Below are 15,921 nucleotides of genomic sequence, written 5' to 3'. Positions count from 1 at the left end.
GACTGTGGGACATACAGTGCAGAGCTCTGGACTGTGAGGAAGCTTTTCCTAGGGAAGAGGGAACATTTGTAACCATGTACATGGGGGTAGTTCCTGGGGCCACATGCATGCCACAGAGAAGATGCACCTGCAGAAAGGATCAGGCAGACCCCTGCAGTTTGGCTTGGAGCTATTCTGTAAGCTCTTTGTATGGATAAACTCTGAAGGAGAGCACATATACAAGTCAGTATGCAAAGACTGGGAAAGGTATTTCATTCTTTTCCTTTTTTTTTTTTTTTTTTTTTTGATCACCTCTGGTCATAACACTAGCTGGATACAAGCTTTAGGAAAACACCTCACATTTTAAATTCCATCAATAACACAATAAAATATCAAAATGTCCAGGTTTCAACAAAAGTTTACAAAAACAAAGAAATAGGAAGAGATGGCCCAGACAAAGGAGAAAATTAAAGTTTTAGAAACCATCAATGAGGAGGATCAGACCTGGGACATAACAGAAAGACTTTTAAAAAATAGTCCTGAGTATGCTCAAAGAGCTAAAGGAGAACATGGACAAAGAACTAATGGCAATCAGGAAAATGACAGATGAATATAAAAAGGATATCAATAGAGAGATAGAAATTGTGAAAAGGAACCAAACAAATCTGAAGACTACAGTAACGTAACTTAAAAGTTCCCTAGGGGGATTCAACAGCAGATTAGAGCTGGCATAAAAGAGAATCAGATAACTTGAAGATATGACAATAGAAATTATTCAGTCTGAGGAGCAGGAGGAAGAAACAGTGAAGAAAAGTGAATGGAGCCTGAGGAACCTGTGAGATACCATGAAGCATACCAATATTCAAGAATATTCATAAAAGTAATGACTGAAAACTCCCCAGATTTAGTAAAAGACATGAATATATACATCAATATGTATGCACATATTTTGTATATACTATTGAAGCTAAATTGGTATCAAAACAAACAAGATTGCTATAGATTTAAGATGTTTAATTTAAGCCCCATGTTAACAACAAGGAAACAGAGAATATGCAACCTCATAAAGGCACAAATTAGAGTACAGGTTGCCAGAAGTGAGGGAAAGAGGGAATGAGGAGTTAACATATAATGAGTGTAGGGTTATTGTTTGGGGAGGTGGGAAAGTTTTAGCAATGGAAAGGTACTGCAATATTGCGAATACGAGTAACCTCATTGAACGGTATGCTTGAGAGTGGCTGAGATGGGAAAAGTTTATATTGTATGTATGTTCCCACAATTAAAAAAATTAATAAAATGCAACTAAGGAGACAAAACGACATTAAATACAATAGAGGATCTTTGATAGGATGGGCTCAAAGGGATATTATTGGGACATGAAAAAAATTGGGATTTAGACTGTAGGCTCTATAACAATGCTAAATTTCTTGAACTTGAACTGCACTAAAGTGGCTACATAAGTAAATTTCCTTGTTCTTAGGAAATGTAAATGGGACTATTAAATGTTTAAGGAACATGATGTATACAACCTATACTCAAGTGTAGATAGATAAGATAGATGATAGAGAGATAGAGAGAATTATATGGCAAATGTGGCAAACATTAAAATTGGTGGGTCTGGACTATGGTTGTTAATTTTTGGGGGGTATGGTAAGAACATGTTGGAAGCAATGTAGTTATTTTAGGTTAATTGTTTTTCTTATTCCTTTGTTTTGTTTAGTTTGAAATGTTTTTGTTTGTTTGTTTTTAATTTTTTTGGTAAATAAAGTTTAAAAAATTGATGGATCTGGGTATCTGGAGAGATAGGAGCATGTTGGAGTTCTCTGTAAGGGGTTTGTATTACTTTTGTAACTGTCCTCTAAATGTGAAAGTATTTAAAAATAAAAAGTTTTAAAAATACAACAGAACAAAAAAAACAACAACAAAAAATGGGCACCCTCTAAAAGTAGACCCATACATCTATTTTCAGGAAGGATGCCAAGTACATGAAATGGGGAAAGAACAGTCTCTTCAACAAATGGTGTTGGGAAAGCTGTATCTCCACAAGCAAAAGAATAAAAGTTAACCCATATCTCACACCATACACAAAATTAACTCAAAGTGAATAAAGGAACTAACTATAAGACTTAAATTCTTAGAAGATAACATAGGCATAGGGGCAAATCTTTATGACCTGGGCTTCAGTAAAGGATTTTTAGATATGACATTAAAAGCTCAAGCAAAAACAAAAAACAATAGAGAAATTAGACTTCATCAAAATTAAAAACTTTTGTGCATCAAAGGGCATTATGAAGAAAGTGAAAAGACAACCTACAGAATGGGATAAAATAGTTGCAAGCCATATATCTGATGAGGATTTAATGCCCAGAATATATAAAGAATCCCTGTACTCAATAACAAAAGACAAACAATCCAGTTAAAAAAATGGGCAAAGGACTTGATTAGACGTTTCTCCAAATAAGATGTACAAATGTCCAATAAGCACATGAAATGATGCTCAACATCATTAGCCATTAAGGGAAATTCAAATCAAAACCATAATGGGATACCATTTCACACCCACTAAGATGGCTAATATTAAAAATAATGAAAATAACAGGTGTTGAAGAGGATGTGGAGAAATAAGAATACTCATTCATTGTTGAAGGGAATATAAAATGGTACAGTCACTGTACCATTATTATTTTTTCATATTATTTTTCACATATGAAAATAATATGGCAGTTCCTCAAATTGTTAAATTAAAAAATCACCATATGACCTAGCAGTTCCGCACCTAGGTACATACCCAAAGAAAATGAAAATAGGGTGTCAAACAAATACTCATAGACAAATGTTCATAGCAGCATTATTCACAATAGCCAAAAGGTGGAAACAACTCAGGTGTCCATCAACAAATGAACAGGCAAACAAAATGTGGTACATACAATGGAGTATTATTCAGCCATAAGAAGGAATGAAATTCTGAGAGAGGTTGCAACATAGATGAACCTTGAAAGCATTATGCTGAGTGAAATAAGACAGGCACATAAGGAGAGATAATGCATGACGTCACTTATATGAAACATCTAGAAATAGCAGATTATCAGAGACAGAAAGTAGATTACAGGTTACCAGGTGTGCTGGTTTGAATCTATTATGTACTGCACAAAAAGCCATGTTCTTTTAATCCAATCTTGCAGGGGCAGACCTATTGTTGGGTGGAACATTTTGATTGTTTTTTTTCCATTGAGATGTTACCCACCCAATTAAGGCTGGGACCTTTTGATAAGATTATTTCCATGGAAATATGACCTTGCCCATTCAGGGTAAATCTATGTTAGTTTACTGCAGTCCTTGAGAGAGCTAAGAGCTGACACAGATCCAGACACTTGGAGATGCAAACAGAAAGATGTTTGGAGATGGTAAACTAAGAGATGAAGCCCAGAGTTTGCCCCAGAGAAGCTAAGTGAGAACTCCCAGATGCTTAAAGAGAAAGCTGCTGGAATCAGAAGCTGAAAGCAGCACAACCCAGGAGCAAAGGACCAGCTGACACCAGCCACATGCCTTCCCAGCTGAAAGAGGTGTGCCGGATGCCATCAGACTTTCTTCAGTAAAGGTATGCTCTTGTTGATGACTTAGTTTGGACACTTTTATGGCCTTAGAACTGTAAATTTGTAACTGAATAAATCCCCTTTATAAAAGCCAATCCATTTCTGTTATTTTTCATTCTGGCAGCTTTAACAAACCGGAATACCAGGGGAAGAAGAGGGAGGAAGAGAGAATTTTTGCTTTGTGAGTATAGAGTATTGTAAATAAAAATCAATAAATAAATTAAACAAAGAAACAAGAAAAATGCAGGCTTAAAAAAAAGGTAATGGGATATTGATACATGCTAGAACATGGATGAACCTTGAAATCATGCTAAGTGAAAGAAGCCAGACACAAAGTTCACATTTTGTATGATTCCATTTACATGAAATATCCAGACTAGGTAAATCCATAGAGACTGAAAGCAGATTTGTGGTAGCCTGGAGGTGAAGCACAGAGATTTTCCCCTCAATTTCTTTAAGGAGTGTTGCCTGTGTTCCTCAAGACCAAGGCAGGCCCTGACCAAGCATGAGTTCAAGAGTTGCTGACTGATGTGTCATGAGAAGGTGGGGGGGGCCCTCCCCCTGCCCTGCTTGTCCCTCTCCCCTGCTTTATGTTTCCATACCATAGAGCACCTTCTAGTATACAATACAAATTGCTTATTTTGTTTATTTTTTGCCTCTTTATACCTAGAATGCATACTCCATGAGGGTAGGAGTTTATCTCCAGCCCTTAGTCCTTAGTACATAGCAGGCACTGAATAAACATTTGTAGGATGAATGAATGAATAAAAGAAGTATAATACCCAGTTTGAGCAGTGCCTGGAAAATGTCTCCTTTCATATACTATGATGAGAATGTAAATTGGTGCAATGTTTCTGAGGCATAATATGGCAATAGGGATCAAAAGCTTTAAAAATATGTATTTCTTGTGTAACATTGATTTTACCTATAGAAATTTGACAAAAGGAAATAATATGTTTGTTAGAACTCTTTTGGTTGCAAATAACAAGAAGCCACTTATGCTACCTTAAGTAAAGATGGTAGAGTGATTTATTAAAAGACATTACAAAGGAAGAAAGGGAGAATGCATTATGGAGGGACATTTAGAAGTGTCTGACACACCCAACGGTTTTAAGTCAGGCTCCCCAGGAAACAGATGGAGACAGAGATTTGCATGCAGGAAGTTCACTGGGCAGTGCTTCTCGAATACCTGCAAGGGAGTGAGGGAAGCAGAATTGGGCAGAGGGCGAAGTTGAACTCTGATGCAGTAGCAATCAATGCAGCAGCCAATCTCATGGAGAGCTCTGGATTGTCCCTGTATTCAGTGAAGGGACCCAGACCTTTATCCCCACACACCAGTCAGTCATCTGATGCCAGCTGCCCCTGCTGAAGGTGAGTGACCTTGGCAGCTCCTTAGTCCCAGGGTAATTCCTGAAAAGTGACTCACTTTGAGCCATCAACAACAAACATTCCCAGCATTTGGGGGATTGGATACCACGAAACCTTATGAAAGCTTAGGTTCTGCTACACTTCAGAATAATTGGAAACAGACAAGTGAATGACTTCAGGTTCTCTCTCATCTCTGTTTCTTCTCATGCTTCTTTCTTGCTCTGGACTGTTTTTTTGCTTCCTTATTCCACATGGTCAAAAATTACTTCCCGTAGCCCCCAACAAAAATGTTACTGCCTCATCCTCAGAGGGAAGGTAAGTCTGAATGGTCCAGCTTGGGTCAAGTGTCTGTCCCAGGACCAACTCAACCACTGTGAAAGAGGGTTAGTTCACATGGTCCTAACATGGTGGTGCCTGTTGTGACCATTTAGATTCAAAGAGGTAGGAAAGGGAAAATCTGTACTTGCACATGCCACATCTCTAGAATCAGAGACAAAATATCAAAGCATATAAATTAAATGTTAACGATGGTTATGTTTTGGTAATAGAATTAACAATGGTTTCTCTTTGCTCTCTCTTTTTACCTGTATATCTATTTAGTTGTTATATATAAAATAATAGTATTTTTGTAATTGAAAATAGTTTTAAGAAAGAAAAAGTAAGCACCTGCCCCTGGCCCTCTTTATAAAAAGGGTCACTAGTTATAGGTTATAGAAAGACTGTTCATAGAAAGTAAGATTTTCGAGAATTGGTGCGAGAAAAAATCCGACTTGGCTTTGCAAAGCTTGTTCCACTGAACTGCAAACAAACTGACAGGGAAAAGCCAAATACTCAGCAGTTATAATTAGCCTTCTTGTATTCTCCTTCATGCATCCATGCAGTACTAACTTTAAAAAGAACTCTTCCTTTTGCTTTTGCCAAAATATAGGCTGGAGTAGGGCAGTGCAAACTGTCGGCCGGAAGATTATCAACGCTGTAGGATGCTCCCCACTAGGAGGTGCTGCAGAGGCAGCCTATTTGAAATCACTGTATTAGCTTTAATGTTTACATTAATATACTCATTTGGTCATTCGACTAATGTTTGCTAAATGTCAATGTGCTGGCAAATACAAAGAAAAACACAACAGAACCCCTACTCTCAATGAGATGAGCTAATGATTTAGTAGGTAGAATAGATTTTATGTGTGCATATGCATATGCATTAGAGTATATATATATATATTTATATATATATTTATATATGTATATCCTCAAATAATTATAATAAAATGTACTCAACATAAAGTGTTGCATAAAATCTGCTTTCAGTCTCTATGGATTTACCTGCCTGGATATTTCATGCAAACAGAATCATGCAATGTGTGAACTTTGTGTCTGGCTTGTTTCACTAATAATGATTTCAAGATTCATCCATGCTCTAGCATGTCTCAATATTCCATTACCTTTTTGTTTAAGCCTGCACTTTTCTTGTTGTTTTCTTTTTCTTTATTTATTACTTTTATTAACAAACAGTGCATAGCCACCAAGCAAAAAACTCCCTGTTCCTCCCTCCCTCTTCCCCTGGTAACCTCTAATCTACTTACTGTCTCTGCTATTTCTAGATGTTTCATATAAGTGACATCATACATTATTTCCCCTTATGTGCCTTTCTTATTTCATTCAATATAATGCTTTCAAGGTTCATCTATATTGCAACCTCTTTCAGAACTTCATTCCTTCTTGTGGCTGAATAATTCTCCATGGTGTGTATATACCACATTTTGTTTGTCCATTCATTTGTTGATGGACACTTGGTTGTTTCCACCTTTTGGCTATTGTGAATAATGCTGCTATGAACATTTGTGTACAAGTGTTTGTTCAAGACCCTATTTTCATTTTCTTTGGATATGTACCTAGGTTTGGAATTGCTAGGTCATATGGTAATTTTTTATTTAACAATTTGAGGAACTGCCATATTATTTTCCACAGTGGCTGTACCATGTTACATTCCCCTCAACAGTGTATGAGTGCTCTTATTTCTCCACATCCTCTTCAGACCCACACTTAAAGCACTGAGTTCTCTGGAAGTTAAAAGAAGGGTGAGATTACTTCTAGGTGGGGTGGCTTCATGGAGAATTTCCGTTTAAATGATTAAGTGTTCTGAGAACTCAGCTGAACAATATTACAAAATATTTTTTGTTATTTATTTTGTTTTAACCAAGCATTTGTATTAACATATCTGATACATTGCCATGAGCTGCATACACCTGAAAAACTAAAAGGAGGCCCTAAAAGAATATTTTTAATTAAATCAAACTCTTAACTCACAACATTGGGGCAAGGTAAAGAAGGCCCCAGCCTTAAGGCACCCAAGTGGGGTGGGGGGTGGGCCGTGGGGGTGAGAGAGTGGGAAGGACCGCAGAATGCAGATTCTGTCAAGGCAGATTTCTTCCGTTTAAGAGATTCCTGGGTCTGACCCTGCCTACCTTAAGATAAGCAAACACCAGTTCCTCTCTAAAAGAGATCGTGCTATACAAAAATAAGCTTGAAAAGGGAATTATCTGTTCCATTAAATAGTGGGATAAAAAATGTATGTTGAATAGCGGAAAGCCTAATGTTTTCCATCAGAGTTGGGGCCAAGGGTGTTCTGGACTAAAAGGAGACAGCTTGAATTTAGAGATTGAATGTAACCTAATTCAATGAAGACTGAAAATGGGCGGAGAACACAGAGCGAGGGCATGCTGAGTGAAGACCGGATATGAGCAGCTTTTTCTCTTCCTGATTATTTTCTTCTTTTTGTTAGGATTAGCACTTAATTTCACCTTGTCTCTGGAGGTTATCTTTCTCCAATTTGCATTGTTCCTCAGAAGAAACACAGGAAACACAGGAAGACATACCCTAAGACAGCTGGTTTCCCTTCACAGCTCCGGAGGTACTAAGCACTGAAAACATTTTTAAAACTTAGGAATCAGACTAACCCAAGCTCAGAAAGAAAGGAGTATTAATGAAGTCACTCTTGGATGCAACAAACACCCAACAGAAAGTTGTTTATTATACCTGGGATTGGAATTTTAAAATATTTTCAGTAAAATAAATCTCATCTTGTCACTCATCTTCTCAAGAAACTATTATCCTTTGACCCCTTATAATTCCGGGGAGAGCACATATCTGGATATTTTAGTGGCACTGACAGTCCAAAAGCAGGCAGATGAGACGACCCTTTCCCGTCTGGCTCTTCTTCTCCCTTCTGCTTAGCCAGCTGCTTCCCACCAATCATCATTCCTTGAGAGATTATAGGGCAGGGGTGTAGGTGAATACTCCCCCAGTATTGGTTGAATTTAATCCTACTCTGATTATATGATGTGTATTTCATGATACACATCTGTAAAAAATTTCTGTCATAGCACTTTGCAAAATACTGAGCTCACGGGACGTTTTGTAAATGCATGTTGTTTTCTTTATTAATTGGACTTCATATTTTTTGTTTATCTGAGCTCTTGGTATATTGTTACCAATAAATGTTTTGTCAAAGTGTTGAATTTTCTAAACTGGTTTCAAATCAGAACATCAACTGTAAATTAATTTTTTTTATAGCAAGATGGTATGGTAGCAAGTTACCTTTTAACGATAAAAGATACTCGATGAGCAACTATACCAATGAATATGCCAATGATAAAATCTGTCTGCTGCTAAACCTTTTCATATAGAAAGTTGGTGTGCTCTAGTTAACCAAATATTTGAGCTCTGATTTGAAAGTCCTAGATTCCAGGATTTATTGCACAAGTTGCTGTGAGGTTCGGTTGAGAAAATGCATGCAAAGCCCTTCACACAATTCCTGTCACTTATTTTAAGCTGGGGGCAAAATTTATTACAATTTCATTGTGGCCATTTTTCTTACCATCTTACTTGATAAAGAAAAAGCCCATTTCCCAGCTTTTTTTTTTTCCTTTTTTTGGTGCTGTAGAAATGAGATAATGGGCAGGGACTAGCACTGAGAGGCAGAACAGGGAGAATTCTTGCTTGCTGGGCCAACTCCAGGATCCCCTTTATAAAGAAGAATTTTGTCAATGGTTGAAGGTTAAGGAAAGTACCAGAAACCAGAGAGACAAATCTACATAATAAGAAATAGGGATGGGAAAGAGTGGCAGAAAAAGGCTGTACAGGCTGAGGCATGGGAGAGAATATGGGGGGTTTTAGAAAGTTCTGTTCTAATACAGCCCTAGGGGAAATACAGAAAAGAGGGAAAGTGAGTTTTAAGAAGAGTTCCACTGTGGTATAAATTGGATCCCCTGTAATATTCTTTGTGAAATGTGAGTAAAGACTACAATTCCTTCAAAATTAAATAATTTTGTCAGCAGGACCCTTTCTCAGAATGCAAACCTATGTGGAAACTAGGCCATTTGGGGTCCTGGAATGTATTCATTTTATGACAAGCTCTATAGTTATTAGTCAATTATTAATACTATAAGTACAGCACCTATGCAATCCTGAATATCAGTTTGTGTAAATTTGTTCCTATAAAGCCTCCTACTGGTTCATCAGACACAACCAGACTTGGAATCCCAGTTGAGGCTCAGCTGGAAATCATAAAACATATAGAAAATAATTTTCCTGTTGTTGAATTAATTTTATATTTTGAAAAACATTTCAAATTGTGTTGAAATTGAATATTACTCTGCTAAAACAAATTTAATGAAAAAAAAAATCAATCTGGCTGTTTCAATGGCATCAGGTAGACAAACAAACTTTACAAAACAATTGATGGAACTGAAACATACATCATGCTTCGAAATTTGCTCTATAGCTACTTGTTAAATTATACTTTGAAAGTTATCACATTTCTGTGTATATGTTATACTTCACAATAAGGAAATAACTGAAATGCTGGAACTGTAACCCATAACATTTTTTGAAATTTGCTCTCTAACTACTTGTAAAATCGTGCTTTGAAAGTTATCACTTTTCAGTACGTATGTTATATTTCACAATAAAAAAGGTAAAAACAAAAAAACAACTGATTACAATTGTTTTCTCAACAGGTTGTGTTGTAGACGCCACTGTGACTGTAGATCATCTGAGAAGCAAATATCTGTAAAGTAAAATAAGAGGGCATTGCTCTTACGTGTCAGAAGAGATTTTTAGTAAGGAGAGGACTCGCTGGCATAAGACTTGGGTCCTTACCTTCAGGGAAAATTTAGCTTTTATCAGACACTGAGGAAGATAATTCATGTAGAAAAAGGAAGAAAAACCAGTTTTGTTGAAAATCCACTCTGTGCTTTTTTATCCTTGGAATGACTTTAAAAAGCAGACAAGTGTTAGTTACCTGCCCAGTTGTTCACTGGTTTATCTTTGGGGAATTTGCCTTGGCCATTAGGTTCCAGAGGTTTAATCCATCCAGGTTCAGGTAACCTGTGATTGGCTGCTTGCACTCATCCTTCCCCCCGGCTACAGTGAAAATTCATAAATGGGCACATTATCCCATTCAGGCCAATGAGAGTGAATTATTTCAGGATTTGTGCAAGACTCTTCCCTTGGAGATGGAGAAGTGGGACCATATGATGTGTGGAACCTCTAAAGTCATTTTGCTACCACGAATGCAGAGTCTAGAGATGCAGTGAGTGCCCCCTCCCCAAGGTGTGTGAAAATAGTAGGTGGAGAGATGGAAAGAAACTAGGTCCTTGGGGACATCCTTTCCATCTGCTGGATGAGCCTTTCCTGAGATTCACCCTGCCTCTGGCTTTTCAGTTACGGAGCCAGTAAAACCTCTTTGTTTGTTTAAGCCAATATGAGTTTTCTATCAATTGCAACCAAAAGAGTCCTAACTGATACAAAAGGTATCTCCACTTTACAGATGAGGAAACCAAGGCCCCCAAAAGATTTAAACCTGTCCTAAATTACAGTGGTAATAAAAGGTTGTTTTAGCTTGCTAAGCTGCTTAAGGCAGATACCATAAAATGGGTTAGCTTTAAAAATGGAAATTTATTAGCTTACAAACTTACAGTTTTGTGGTTGAGAAAAATGTCCAAATCAAAGTATCATTGAAGAGATGCTATCTTCCCAAAGACCAGGTGCTGGCAATCCTGGACTCCTCTATCACACGGCAAGGCACATGGCGGTGTCTGCTGGTCCCTCCCTTCTCTTCCAGGTTTCATTGCTTTCAGCTTCTTGCTTCCGTGACTTTCTCTTTGTTTTTCTCTGTATTCATCCTGTTTATAAAGGACTCTGGGTAACATTAAGACTCACCTTGGGCTGTGCCTTAACTGAAGTAACCTACTTATAATAGGTTTACACCCACAAGAATGGATTAGTTTTAAGAACATGATTTTCTTGGGTACATATAGTTTCAAACCACCTCAGAGGTAAAGGCAAGATTTGAATCCAGGTCTTCCTTACCAGTTTTTCAAGATGTGCAGTGGCACCCTAGAAGTTCTAGGGAGGGAGCTCATGATAATTCCCCACCCGCAACCCTGGATTGAATTAAAGCAGCTCAACTTCTATTTTATAGATTGTGCTTCTACTTAACATCCAGAAGAAACAAAACATTTGAAAGGTTCTTTTCTTCACTAGGCTTGAGGAATTGTTCTTAAGTTGGAGGAGGTCGGTTGTGGTTCTAGTACTAACCCATTCTTCTCTTTCTCTGTAGCTAGTATTCTTCCTTTATTCCTAACTCTGTAAAGTTCAATTCCTCATGTTTCCAAGGATATTATAAGTTTCCAGTGGCATCTCCTGGAACTGCTTGAAAGCTAGGCTCAAAATTCATACCAGAATTCTTAGAACTAGGTGAGAATTGTAGTAATAGCTGGGTAGGGTTTGAACTAAGAGATACTATCACTGAATTTCCCTTCAACCCATTCGACACACAGATATCAGATTCATTCTTCTGAAGGTCAGCTGTTACTATACCACTATATAAATATTTGCTCTGGTTTCTCAATGTCTTAACCAGTGGTCCCCAAAGTAGGGTGTGCATTCCCCAGGGGGTATGCAAGACTCCATTGCGTTGTGGGAAAAAAATATCAGAAATTCTATGAATAGCTATTAGTTATCTTAAAAAAATAAGGAGGATATTAAGCTTTATTAGTATTTCAAATACGTTTTCATTCTCTTACTCAGATTCCCTTACTCAGTTTGTATGTCGGAACATCCCATTTCACATACATTATGTGGAAGCTATCCTGGGGATAGAAAGGAAGTTCTTCTATGGGGTGACATTGACAGTGGAGTTTTGACTTACCTTTCAGCATTTGTCTATTGTTACTTACTGCTGTTTATATGGCCAAATTAATAGAATGTATGGATTATATTATCTGCTTTTAAATAAACCAACCCTCACCAAATGAACAACTGCCTTCAAAAAGATACTTATAAAGAAACCATACATTGAAAATCATACTAATAATACAATCACAAGTAAACATTAAAGAAATGCCAGAAATGACATGACTCCTAAGCCTTGTGCAAGCTCTTTGTCAGGAATATTAGGAAGTAAAATAATGATGATGTAATAAGATCTAAACAGGAGTTGAATACAAATTATCAAGAAGACTTTAAAATAAGGATTTATATTATTATTGATGAACTTTGCCTTAAGGATATGTTTTGCCTTAATTTATTAGCTTACAACAATAGCACCTGTGTGCATATCTGTGTGTGTATCTACAGAGATACACACATATATGTAAAACATGTATAATACATATGTTGATGGGTGTTGAAAATCCTTTTTTTACTGAAAAGTAGGGCAAATGTTTGAGACCAGAGTTTAACATAATGAATCTAAATTCCTAGATGCCTCAGGTACTTGTAGAAACCTGGCAGGGTTTAGCATCAATTCAACAGCTTGGCTTTTTACTGTCCCCAATCTACCTGTGTAGCCTCTCCTTCCACTCTTCCCTCTTTTGAGTCCTTTGCTCCAGTCAAATTGTCCTGCTTGCTCTCCTTCTCTTCTGATTCCCATGCCTGTGCTTCTCCTCATCCTCTTCCCTCATACCTTGCTTTCTTTCTTGTTGTGTGCCTAGTTCCTGTCCATATTTCAAAGCGAAGCTTCTCCCTTCATGAAGCCTTCTCCCATATCATCAGCTGGAAATAATCTTTCTCTCCTCTGCACTCACACAATACTTAATCTGTACCCCTCTGGTAGCCCTTGGCCTTGTCTCCTTTGCAAATATTTTCTCCTCTCAGAGACTGCAAATTTTTAAAGATCTGGATACACGTTTGATTCATCTTTGGCTCCTTTACCAGAATCTAGCACAGCACCCAGTGTATTGTAGGCACTCAGTAAATATTTGTTCAATGGATGGAAAATAGATGGATGAATTCTAATTGGTGCTTTGTCCCAAATGTCTAAAACAAGTCCTATTTTACAACAAGATACAAAGGACTTCATGAAAAATCCATCACGGGAATAGACAAAGTTAGAACCCAGATTGTTATTTTAAACTTAGAAATATACTTCTTTCTTCTTCAGCTGTTGTTTAATCAAAGATTGTGTAATTCTGCACTCAGAGTTCATAGCTTTTATGCTGATTTATAACTTGCAATGTAATCAACTTGAGTAAGTCATCCTTGTTGTGGACACCCACGTTAACCAGAAAAATCACGACCATGTAGGGAGATTTGATTTGTAGCCAAATCCCCTTATACACTCTTGAAAACGAAATCTGGCAGAAATCCAACTGCTCAAGTTAAATAGACATTTAGCCACACTGTGCATTAGATATGCCTGGTGACCTCGGAAAAATACACTCAAATGGAAATGCTGGCCTAAAGCACTATAATATGATTGTAGTTCAGAACAAAAACTTGTACTTAGAGCAGCCATCATTGCCGTGCTTTTATCTAATGTGTATTTGTAAATATATTTCACTTTCAGCCTATAAGAAGGTTCAAAAGATCTTCTATACTATTTATCAGGGAATAAGTAGTCTTTTAAAACATAAATTCAAAACAAATTAAAAACAGATTCCCTATTCCCTTTTTCTTTTTTTCTTCCCCCTCCCCATTTTCTTTTCTCTTGGCCACTCAAAACCTGTGGTCATTTGACATCAGTCAAAATAATTTCTGCCTGTTGACAAATCTCTCTCTCTCTTTCACACACACACACACACACACACACACACACACACACACACAAAATAGGACCTGAGTCTTTCAGAAGACTCTAACCCAGCATATATAGTAATATCTGTGGACCCACTGCCTACTGAAATAAAATTTTCTCTTCAAGCTGAGCATTTGACAAGAAATCAATTATCCTGAGTTAGATATAGAAAACCTTTTTTTAAAAAAATATTTTAGTAGAATTTATGTTTTAGAGCAGTTTTAGGTTTACAGAAAAATTGTGCATCAAGTATAAAGAGTTCAAATTTACCTTCTCACTGTCACCCCTGCATAGTTTCTATTATGGACATCTTGCGTTAGTGGTACATTTGTTACAACTGATGAGCCAATTTTTAAAATATTATTAACTAAAGTCCATAGTTTACATTAGGGTTCATTCTTTGTATTGTTCAGTTCTATGGGCTTTGACGTAAGTATAATGTTATGTATCCATGATTATAGTGTTGTACAGAATAGTTTCACTGCCCTGAAAACCTAATTTTCATTCCCAGTTTGAATTCCATTTTCCTCTCCTTTCACACCTATACACACACACACACACACACACCTACAAACACATTTTCTTTTCATTTTGGAAGTGATAAGGACTGAGCAGTGTTTCCTCAATAACATGCATTTCCAAAGCTGTGCCTAGCCAGCTAAAATCTGTCTCGCCTTTTAGCATAATTTTGGCGGGATTATCCTCTGTACTGTGGCAAGCACTGCATAGGGGGAACTGAGAAGGTTTTAAATTCTTAAGGATTCTTACGTATTTTGCAAATTGAGTTTTACTTTATTTCTAAGACCCAATATTACTCCTGTGGATACAATTTAGGCACCCTCTGGTGGTTAATAGAACACAATTAATTCTCCTAAACATTAATTTGAATTCTGGAAGTTGAGAGGCCAATTTTATGTTTATATCCCCCTTTTCCCCCTCCTAAATAATTTTATGGTTAAGACCTTACATTCAAGGCAAAGGAAATCTTAGTTAGTTGTATGCATTTGGATTTGTCCTATGAAATTGTTATTTATAAATCATGAAATGCCATACAAATATCAGGTATGGTATTAATTCCAAAAGCATGAGATAAAGAGGGAGGAAAAAAACCCCTCATCCGGATTAAGTGTTTAAAGAAAGTGTTATTAAAAACAGACCAAATCCACTTTAAACAAATTCACACCATGGAAACAAATACCTCAACTGGTAACATAAACATAGGAGGCTGAGTACATCACATAATGTGAATACTTCAAATAAATAATTTTAACATTCTTAATTGGTATACCTGAGAAGTAGAAAATATTTCTATCATATTAGCAGAAATATGCAATATAATTTTTTCTTCAACAGCAAACTTTGGCACTATTTTAGGGACTGTGCTAATAGCACAGGTATTTGTAGTGTTTAAAGCTGCGCTGACATGATAAAGTGCTCTAATTTTAACTTGTTATTGTGAGGCAGAAACTGCCTCATTAATTTCTGCTTCATTCAAAACTGAGGAACAAATCAATGTTTAACAATGGGAACAGAACTTAATGAATAACAAAAAGAAAACCCAAAACAGTTGTGATAAGTCATTACTTTAAAATGTTAAAAAAAAATTGTTAAAGGGTCTGTCTAAGTTATATTTAGCCAACAAAACTTAAATAAAAATGAGAAACTGTGTTAGTACATTTGAAATGGATTGTTCAGTGCATACTTTTCATTTTAATCCTATTAAACCTGAAAAAATTGTTTTCTATACAATATATATATCATCATTAGTTTAGCATAGTGCAGATGAAAAAGCAGTATCAATGTTTTAATAAAATATGACTTCTTTATTACATTGTGTATTTTTGAAACTGTAAAGTATGACTCTCAGGCTTACTAGATACACCAGCACTTTAAATATATTGT

The sequence above is a fragment of the Choloepus didactylus genome, chromosome 9, assembly GCF_015220235.1.
Source record: "Choloepus didactylus isolate mChoDid1 chromosome 9, mChoDid1.pri, whole genome shotgun sequence".
Lineage (NCBI taxonomy): Eukaryota > Metazoa > Chordata > Mammalia > Pilosa > Megalonychidae > Choloepus > Choloepus didactylus.
The sequence above is the reverse complement of the archived record's forward strand: the minus strand, read 5'-3'. Positions refer to the sequence as shown.